The 10,032-nt window shown below is 45.5% G+C and overlaps 1 protein-coding gene across 1 annotated transcript in view; it reads left to right on the forward strand.

The window, feature by feature from the left end:
* Window positions 1-133: 133 nt before the first annotated feature.
* The window catches only part of DFNB31 (deafness, autosomal recessive 31), a 102,951-nt gene continuing 93,052 nt past the window's right edge, over window positions 134-10,032 (forward strand). The window contains exon 1 of the mRNA XM_011998492.1: window positions 134-241. The gene's annotated coding sequence lies outside the window, so the exon portion shown is untranslated. The remainder of the gene's footprint in view (window positions 242-10,032) is intronic.

The raw sequence follows: 10,032 nt of genomic DNA on the forward strand, positions 1-10,032 counted from the left end.
GTGTACAAGAAGTAAAGAGTTTGGGGGAAAAGGGACAATGACACATGCTCTGCTTCTCCAGAGAAATGCTTCTCAGGGGGTTGAACTGTTCTGTAAAACACGCCCCCCCCCGCCCCCCGGCTCCCCACCAGCACAGGTCTTTTGAACTCCAGCTGAGGGCCTGCTGGCTCCTGGGAAACTCCTAGGCAGCAGAGGCCCATGGCTACTTCCTCCTGAGTGCCGTTCAGTGACCTGTGTCCAGGTGAGTCTTGAGCCATCTCCTTGGCTGTGCACCTGATGTTGGCTTCCCTCATTTGCTTCCCAGCCCATCAACCCCTTTGAAGGAAGCCCTTGAGGCTTTCTGAAACTTCTTTGCAGCTTCTGGAAAAAGGCCGATCGGTTTATACTGTTCCAGGGTGCGGTGGGCAAAGCTCGTTGTGAGTTTCCATGCAACAATTCCTCTTCCCCCTCTATCAATCTTTTCCCTTTGTTTAGCATTCCATGTATTTATAAAGAAGTAGTCCATTAGCCTTGACCTTAAAAGGTCTGGAGTTCCCAGATGATAAATTTATGCACTAAAGATACTTGACGTAAATGATCATTTATAAATGTGGATTCAATTTTAGTGGCAATTTAAAAAGACTTGGGTAACTTAACGGTCACAGGGTGATAAGGTGATAGGCTTTGGAAAGACTGTCAGTTACCTTGGGCATTCAAAACGCAGAGTGTCCCTTCCATTTGCACCCCAGACTCAGCCATGCCATAAGGGTCAAGCTGCTTGGCTGTGAGTTTCAGTTTACCTGCAGTGCTCCCGGCCTGCCACCCCTGCCCTCCCCCACCACCATTTCATTGATCCTGCTCCAGATCTTCTCTCTGAACCTCCCTCAACACCATGGTGCTGTTAAACTGTGACTCAGAGCAGCACCAGCCTTTAGCTCGTTTATTTACTCTTGCTGCTTCCAGAGTAAAACCTAAACTCTCCATGTCATAGTTTTTGAAGCCTGAGAATAAACCCTTGCCGGCAAGGGAGAGGTTGATAGGAGCAGAGCTGTCCTTGAAGTGTGGGAGCCTGTGGCGCAGGAGCCTGTGTGAGCTGAGTGGCTCTGTCTCTTTACTATCATTTTCCCGACAGAAGTGGCTACACTGGCAAAATGAGCTCTTGCCCCAGGGTCACCCCTCCTCTAGCTGTGGCGGGATACATAACCTGCCTGGCATGGACCCCTTTGGACCCTTCAGAAGCAACGGGCAAAGTGATGGCTGCTTTGTGTTACATTAACCCCAGGGGAAAAAGAGGACAGCCTTTTCTTTGGTGGGTGGAATTTAAAACGGAGGAGGCGGAACTTAGTTCCTGAGGCCATGGCACTCCTCGTGTACTTTCAGGGACAGTTTAAAAGAACACCTGGAGAACTGTTGACACATTTCCACAAAATTAAGAGCGAAAAGCCTCTTAACTGAAAGCCAGAAAAGGCCCCAGCTTTTCTACTAGGCACAGACTGCCCTTAACCAGCATTTCTCCATGGAGAGCCGTTCTTTGTAAACTGCAGTGCTGCGAGTCACCATGTCAGGGATTTTATGGTAAAGGTGTATCATTGTTAACTGGACTTCACACTTCATTCAAATTTCACCAATTTTTCTACCTATGTCCTTATTTTGTTCTAGGATACCACACTGCATTTAGTAGAAGATGTGTTTTCAGTCTTAACAATCTTTATTTTTTTCCTGCGATGGAAGATGGTTTGAGGGGGAGGAGATCCTCTGAGCTTCCCAGACAGAGAGATTCAGTGTGTGCGTGTGTAATAAAAATTAAATTAAATTAAATTTTAGGAATCAAGTTACCTAAGAGTTTATGAATAAAGGAGCGTTGCAGCTTTTTAAAGAGTGGGTCGAGCAGTTTTTTCCACTTCTCTTTCTGATAAATCAAGCATCCATTGTTACCTGAAGCAGTTCAGTGAGGATTTGACACTATATTCATTGGGGCTTCCACCCCTCTCTTGAAACCCACTTGAGGAATCAGCAGTGACAGGTCCAGATAAGGCAAGTCATGTACTATTTGCAATTCTGTTGGAATGTTTGAGTTTTGAAAAAATATCTTGAATGAACAGGAGCCAAACTAATAATAATAAAAAAGTAGACCTTTCAAAGGTTTTCAGCCAAATGTGCTTGATAAATTGACCAAAGAGTCCACAGACCAGGGATGCTGCCTTAGGCCCTGCTGCATATTTCCTATGTGACCTTGGGCAAGTCACCGACCCTCTGTGCATTCCAGGGTGGATGGGCCGGGAGCTGTTCAAGATCCCTTCCAGCTCAGAGAGTCTGCGATTTGCTCGGTACACAGAAGGCATTTAGAATGTCTAATCTGATGTTTTCTTGTTCTTTTGAAATGGCTTTCATTTAAGGCAGAATAAGGAAAGTTGGCTAAGGATTGGGAGATGAGGATCTTGGCACTCTTGCGTAGCATCCTACTAAATCAGGAAATTGATGGGTTATACACTGTACTGACGAGAGCTGGACTGCTGTCTCTTGACCCATGAACACCAACCCTGGTGCTATTCCGGAGCAAATGAGGAAACAGTAGGATTCTGGCACAAACAGCGCTGCCCTGGGAGCATTCAAAATCAAATTCACTTGCTCACCTGCCTTCTGAATCTCCTGGTTACATGGGTAGCAGAACACAGGGTATCCGGGTACTGCTGAGATATGTACACATATGTGTGTGTTTCATCTCAATAAAAATTGCACAGTCGGTGCCTCCTTATGGCCTCAGCACCCCTATGGGTAAATTCAAGGAGCATACTAGAATTCAAGGAGCATATTAGAATTGAAATATTCCAGAAGTTAGAAACTGTTGCCGGTACTTTCATTTAATTAGAGTGATCGCAGCCTCCCTCCCTTTGCATAATAACCTGAAAAGAATCTGTCCATATTAATATAAGGCATTATATCTGGTCCAGCATGTTCTAAATGACACAATTGTCCTTTTCCCATTGTGCATGGTTAGCTGAAGCCATTACAAATTATTACCACTTCCAACTTTGTGTCTGAAATGTAGCTTCTCCCCCTGGTCTCGTTCCTGTGTCCAGTTTGGAAACCGTGGCACCATAGCGTACACAGACTTTCCTCCGGCCCTGCTTTCACTCTTGGGTCCTGTGAGTCCTGCCAGCAATGACATGTGGAAAAGCTCACTTATTAATAAGCCCATTACTGAGTAGATTTGTGGCTGCTGCATATCCAGAGTGTGATGCAGTACATTGAGAGGGTCCATTTCTTTAATTTAGTCTTGTATATTTAGTTGGCTCAAGCTGAGGCTCAAGGTTTTAGAAAATTATGATGCCTAGATAGGACAAAATCCTCTTTCCTCTGGTTATTTACTCTTTACATCAAAGAAGCATTTTGTAGGGTGGAAGAGAATGCCCTTAAAAAAAATCGGTATTTTTATAGAAAATTCTTGCCTCCTGACTTGAATCCGAACATGAAAGAGATATAGAACCACACCAGCACTAGTGTCTTGTTTTCCTGTCGTTCCCCTCTGCTGACAAACCCAGCATTGGTTATTACTTGCCATCGATTCATCATTTGGATGGAGCTGCAAAGATAAGTGTGATCCTTTAACCCCCCGACCGATTGGATTGTGTATATGTTACTGCTTCCCAACTCTGCCTGCCTTCAGCCGCACCCACGGTACACAGCCTGCCTGCACCTGTCAGTGCCTGCAGCCCCTCGCTCATGTGCCTGTCTGCTCAAGCTTGAAGCACATGTACAGTCCTCTCAGAATCATAATCCCCTCTCCATCCTGCAAAGGGCTTTGCACCGAAGCAGGCGTTCATAGGGGATTAGGCTCCAACTGGTGATTTCTAGCAAGGTTGTTTTATGACCTGGAAGGGAAGCCTTTGGTTTACCCTTTTCAGGGACCCCAGACTAATCCTCAGCCAGGACCCGAGAATCTTGATTAGAAAGAATGACATTAAATGGCCGGAGGTATCTGGAGGCTGAAATACAAATCTTTCAGAACTGACTTCTTCTTTTTTAAACTCCTGAGGAAGAATCTGATATTAACTCTGAACTCACACAGACTTCTAATTGTGCCCCAGGGTAGGGGTGATTTTTAAGATTTTTGTGCTGCTGACATTGGCCTTTTACTTTTAAAGCCTGGCAAGCGGAAAGGGTGCAGAGAATGGGAATCACTCTCTCTCCATTCTTTTTCCGTGCATTCCTGGTGTCAGCTGCAGCAAGCAGCATCATGGGGCCAGTGCACTTGTGCTTATTTATTTTTCAATAGACTATTTATTAAAGCAGTTTTAGGTTCACAGCAAAATTGAGCAGAAGATACAGAAATTTCCCATATAGTGGACACATGCTAGCCGCCCCCATTATCAACAATTGATGAACGTATATTGACACATCATTGTCACCTAGAGTATGTAGTTTGCATTGCACTTGCACTATAACTTTACTTTATTGGAAGCCTGTTGGGAACAGGGGAGACTGACATTAACGAGTACCTACTATGTGCTGGGTGCTTTATCCCTCCTGTTCCCTTTAACCTTCCCCAGGGGAGCAGGCAGGCGAGGAGGGTCATGCTCAAGGAGATGGAACTGGGGAGCTCAAGGTCCCCATTGGGTTTAGGAGCAAGTGGCCTCCCTGCCCGGACCCCAGCCCAAGGGTTTTGTAGTCAGCCTCCTGGAAGACAGTGCCAGTCAGTCCCCTTACTAGAAAGCATGGCAGATGTCACATTTTGTACTTGACATTTGAGGGCCTTTTAAGAACCAACCAGAGACTTCACTTTACTAAGTTGGTGGTGGGGGGTGGGGGTTGCTGTCTGAGACCTACATATCAAGGGAGAGTGGTGTATTTCAGCCTGTTCCATTGTCGGGTAGAGACATGCATCCATGCATTCTCTGAGCAGTGCTTACCACACACAGGCCTGTGGCTGATACTTGGACATCAGAGATGAACAGGACATGACCTCTGTCCTTGGGGGATACAGACCCATCCATGGCCACAGGTCACCCAGCATTTAAAGTGCTGTGACATTCTCATGCTTCTGCATCCCTGTCACCCTCTCTGAAGTAGTACACCCACCTGCCCACTCCTGTATCCTTTTACCTGGCTTTAGTGTCCTGCAGCCCATTTGTCACTACTAAAAGGACATTTCTTTATGTCTGTTTATGGTCTGCCTCCCCATTACAAGTTTGTTCCAGGATAACCAAGATTTGATCTGCCTTGCTCATTCACGCCTTTCCAGCTCCCGGCACACAGTAGGTGCTTTAATAAATAAATGAGTATTTGCTGAATGAATGGAATGATCTTGCTCCTAATCCAGCACTAGTGAGTTCAGAATTCCCCAGCTCCTGAGAGTGAGATCTGAAGGAAGTCTGTGTATGCCAGCGTTGTGGGTGCTAGACAAAAACACTGAAAAAAGCCACAGGCTCTAGTGTGTGCTTTACCCCCAAGCTGGCTGTGTGGCCATGGGCAGTTCATGTGACATCTCTGAACCTCAGTCTTCGGAGCTGTGAAATAGGCATAACTACCTCCCACCTGCCTCCTTCCCAGGTGGCTGTGGGGATCAAATGACTACTAGGTGTAGCAACATTTGGAACCCTCTGCTATTCGAGTGTAAGGCCTTTAAAAAAAATGTGGTCTGTGCCTGGATACTCAACGACTTTTCTCATCCCCTGAAGCCCACAGCCACTCTACGAGACCCTTTCAGCTAGTTCATTTGTCACTTTGCTCTTAATTTTCAAACCACATTCCCAGAAGTGGGTTATTTCAGCAGCCTGATTGTGTCTTTGATTCCAAAATAGAATCATTTATGCATTCTGAAGCAATCAATGAACCAATTTTGGGTGAGATATATCTTCTGGCTTTTGGGTTTCTTTCTTTCTTTCTTTTTAAAAAAAAAAAAAGAAAACTGTTCAGGTTTCTAGAAGCCCAGCATTTTGGGTGAAGGCCAAGTTTCCAGTAACCACACGTATGCTTAAAAGCTGCTTTATTCTCTGAGCATGCATAAATGGATTTATTTTTTCTTCCTTTTCAGTCGCAGCACCTTTGCCTCCTTCCCCATTTGAGAATTTGTATTCCTTTTGCTAAATTGGCTGTGGCTTTGCTTCAGTTAGCAGCCAGTTTCGTCATGATTTTTTTTCTCTCCACCTGAGTTTCCTAATATCAGCATCCTCTCAACTCTGAATGCAAAGCAAATATATCAGCCTTCCATAAACAAGCCCCCAAATGTCCTCTTTCCTGGACTCTAAAGCTGTAGGCTGCAGGGAAGAACAGAGTAAAATGATATTAAAAAGGGTATTGCCAAATACCCGGGTGTTAGAGCCTTAGAAGTGGTAATTTACAATGTTAGCTTGCTTAAGAATTAACAAACTGCCCAGCCAAGCCTTAACCATGCTAAGGTTTGGGAAACACTGTCTTCCTTCAGGATTCCTCCATCCCCAACACTGTTTATCCCCGTAAAGACTTGACCAGAGAGGTGAACTTTCCTGTCCCCATACTTAACTATTTTGCAGCAAGATTCCACTTGTGCCCGGTCAACGGATATACTAGAGAATCTGAGGAAGGGAGGTATGTACCCAAGAGGTTAGAGTTGGGTTTTGGAGATGGACCTGGGTTCATCTGACAGTGTAACTTGGCTGTGACCTTGGGCCGGTCCCTTTGCCTTTCTGTTACTCAGCTATCCTACCACCAAACCTGACCCATAGTCCTCACAAACATGTCATTGTTGCTGTTGAACATCAAAAGTCTGGAAAATATGGCAGGGGAGGTCCTGCTGCAAGCATTGTAATGAAAAATGGTATGGACAACCTTCGCTTATCTTTGAAAGTCTTCTGTTATGCCTGCTTAGTTTTGTATTTGTTTGTTTGGTTGGTTGGTTGGATTTTTTTTAGGTGCCATTGGAAGAAAATACTGGACTCAGGGCCCGTGTGATCCACTGTAGCTGTCTGAATTGCAGAGTCATTTACTAAATGTAGTCAATATCCCCACGTAGACAGAGTTTCTTTAAAAATGTAATTGCTCCTATCTGGCTTTTGGCATTGGCATTTTTGCTTTATAGCAGTAATAAAGCCCGGTGGTTGAATAGAATTATGTGTCCCCCCCACCATCCCTTCTGATTATCTGTGAGGCCTTATAACAATGTGGGTGGCATACCAGACAGTTGCATGACCCCGAGTGTGACAGCATTGTCCCCTGAATCAGCTGCATCCATAACTTTGTTTCCCAGCAACCTTCCCTGATGGCCTCCCCAGAGACCCTGATGAGGTGGGAGAGGAGGTGGCTGTTTTTAGAGCCCATTAAAGCAATTAATGCAGGTGAAATTGGTGATTTGATAGCATGGGCTTCTGCACTTAAAAAAAAAAAAACCCTGTAATTTATTTAACTACATCTGAAAAGGTGTACTAAGTCTCATTAAGAGGTTTCTGATTAAGAAAAGAAACGTGGTCCAGCTTTCAGAAATGAACCTCCCATGTGGATAGGAAAACTTTGAAAGTCAAGGGAGGGATTTTCCTTCTGCCATGTCCATCCTCCTGTCCCTAGACGGAGGAGCGGCATCCTTTGTAGTGTTTGGACCCAGTGTACCCTTTTCCTTTTCTTCATCTCTTTCCTTCTGCCTCCCTCCTCTTTCTCTTTAGTGAACCATACATTTCTCCCAAATTTTCCCCGACTCTTGAGCCCCTCTCCTCCTGCAAGTCCTTCCAATCCTGACATTTTTAAGTCTGCTTCGCAGGTCCACATACATGTACAGCTTTTCCTCAAATTCCTCTTTCCCCAGATGTCTGTATTTCTACCCATCGTCTAGCCTTGTCTCTGCACAGGATCTGTGCCTCCTTTTAGTGTATTTATCTATTTTTTAATTGCCTACTCATGGTGCTTTCTCTCGCCCTTAAATCATGGATATTTCCCCTGCTCTTGTTCCCCACTTTCTCCCACTTGAAGATTGCACCAGCCCCAGGGAGGCTGGGCTCTCCAGGCTTTACTTCTCTCCAGCACTTCTTAGACCACACCTCTTTCTTCCCCATCGCACCATCGCCACCAGGACTGCCGAACTGCAGTAGCCTCCTGGCTAGCCTGTCTGTCTCCTGTCTTGCTCATCTGCCCACCGGTCTGATGTCCATCCTGGTGACAGAGTGCACTCTCTAAATATGTATTTCATCAAGCTGTGCCCTGCCTACAACCCTTCTCTTGAGCTGGGAGCCTGCAGGGCAGACGCCAAACTCCTCAACCTCATGTTTGGGCTGCCCGTGCTCTGATCTTTACCTGGAGACAGTCTTGTTCCCCAAGTTGTGTCTGCTTGTGGCCAAGTAAGCAACATACCCTCCTCTAAAGTAAGGCTTTGATTCTCTCCAACTATTGACACCCACTGATCCTGTTAGCTGCAGCCTCAGTACATCCTCTCCAGAGGACCTGCCTGCTCACCTCTACCACTGTCCCTATCCCCAGGAGCCTGCTCTTCCCTCCTGAACCCCCCCAGTGTCATGGCCTTTCTCACCTCTGTCATGACACAGATAATGCATTTCTTGGTGTTTTCTTTGTTGCTTATTGTATGATAATAACCTTGGATAGAGGGCTTAGAATGAGCCAGACACTGTTTTCAGTGTGTGTGTATAAACTCACTTAAGCCTCATAATCACCCTGTGAAGTTCAAGGTAGGTATCATTCTCATCACTTTGTTTTCCAAAATCGCCAAGCGTTTGTCACTTGCCGACCATCCCAAAGGTGGAAAGTGGCAGAGCTAGGATTTACACCTAGGTGTTGTTGACTTGAGGGATTGCGTCTTTGCCGCAACAGCAGAGAGAAGGGATGCCCCGCAGTGCTCCAGCCTGAGCTCCGAAGCCCTGGGTTTCCAAGCCTGGCTCTACCACTTTCTAGCTGTGGGGCCTTGAACCAGCTGCCTAACCTCTCTGATTCTCAGATTCCTCTTCAATGACATTGTGATGGGAATAATAGTAAAATAGCAGACAAGTTACTTACCTTCTCTGTTCAGGTTTCCTCATCTCTAAAATGGGGATACTGATGGTTATGCAGATAATGTATTAAAGCACTGGGTGCATCCGTTGGTCTGAACATTTGATGATCATTTACCCTGTTCAAACTCCTGTGTTGGGATCTGTTTCCCTACCAGATGCTGCTCTTCCTGGCAATGTAGAAGGTACAAAACAGATAACACACACAAGATGCTTACAGTACTTAGTGCACTAAAAAATATCACCACCGTTGGGAATCTTCTGTGACATCACAAGCTCTGTGTGGGTTTCACATAAATCCCCCACTGACACTTCACCATACCCCCGGGAGAGGACTCTGAGAATTGGAAGAGGAGGTAACCCGTCACGGGCACACGGTCAGGGGTGGCGGGACTAGGATTTGAATCCAGGTATTCCAGCCTCTAAAGTGCATGCTCATTGCCAGGGCTCTCGGCTGGCTGCTAACAGAGAAGCAAGGCATACAGCCCAGCATGGTGCTAGCAAGAGCAGGAGTTCAGTAAATATGCGTTTCCTCCCTGAGTTTTTTCCTTGTGGAAATGGCTTTGTAGCTATTTGATGAGAAAACCTAGGTTGCGGCTGCTCTGTTCTCTCCTGGGCACACCGTATGTATTTTATTGACTAGATTTCAGGGACAGAGGTGGCATTGGGCACTTTTTCCTTTTTTTTTTTTTTTTTTCTTTTTCTTCTCTCTTATCTCTCTTACCATGCCTTGACTTTTGTCATGTTTTTATTTTGTACGTTGTGTGTGGAAATTCCCTGATAGATAACTGTGACTTCAGTTCAACCCCCATTAGAATAAACTGGTGACTTGTGAAATTATCTCATTGAATGGCGGAGTCTCTGAATTCGTCCACACTGCCAGATCAGCACACTTCAAGGATGAGAGCAGGGTCTCTCCTGGGCCTCATGTCAAAGGCTGGTGGTCATCAACTCTGCTGTCACAGACTGGACAAGTTAAAGGGGCATTTTGTTTGGTCATAGGAAATGTGGAATAGAGGAATTTGTCTAGGCTCTTAAAATGTGTTTCTTCCCCACTTCTCCCTTTTTTTTTTTTTTTTTTTTTTTT

The sequence above is a fragment of the Mandrillus leucophaeus genome, unplaced genomic scaffold (genome assembly GCF_000951045.1).
Source record: "Mandrillus leucophaeus isolate KB7577 unplaced genomic scaffold, Mleu.le_1.0 Scaffold572, whole genome shotgun sequence".
In the NCBI taxonomy this organism is placed as follows: domain Eukaryota; kingdom Metazoa; phylum Chordata; class Mammalia; order Primates; family Cercopithecidae; genus Mandrillus; species Mandrillus leucophaeus.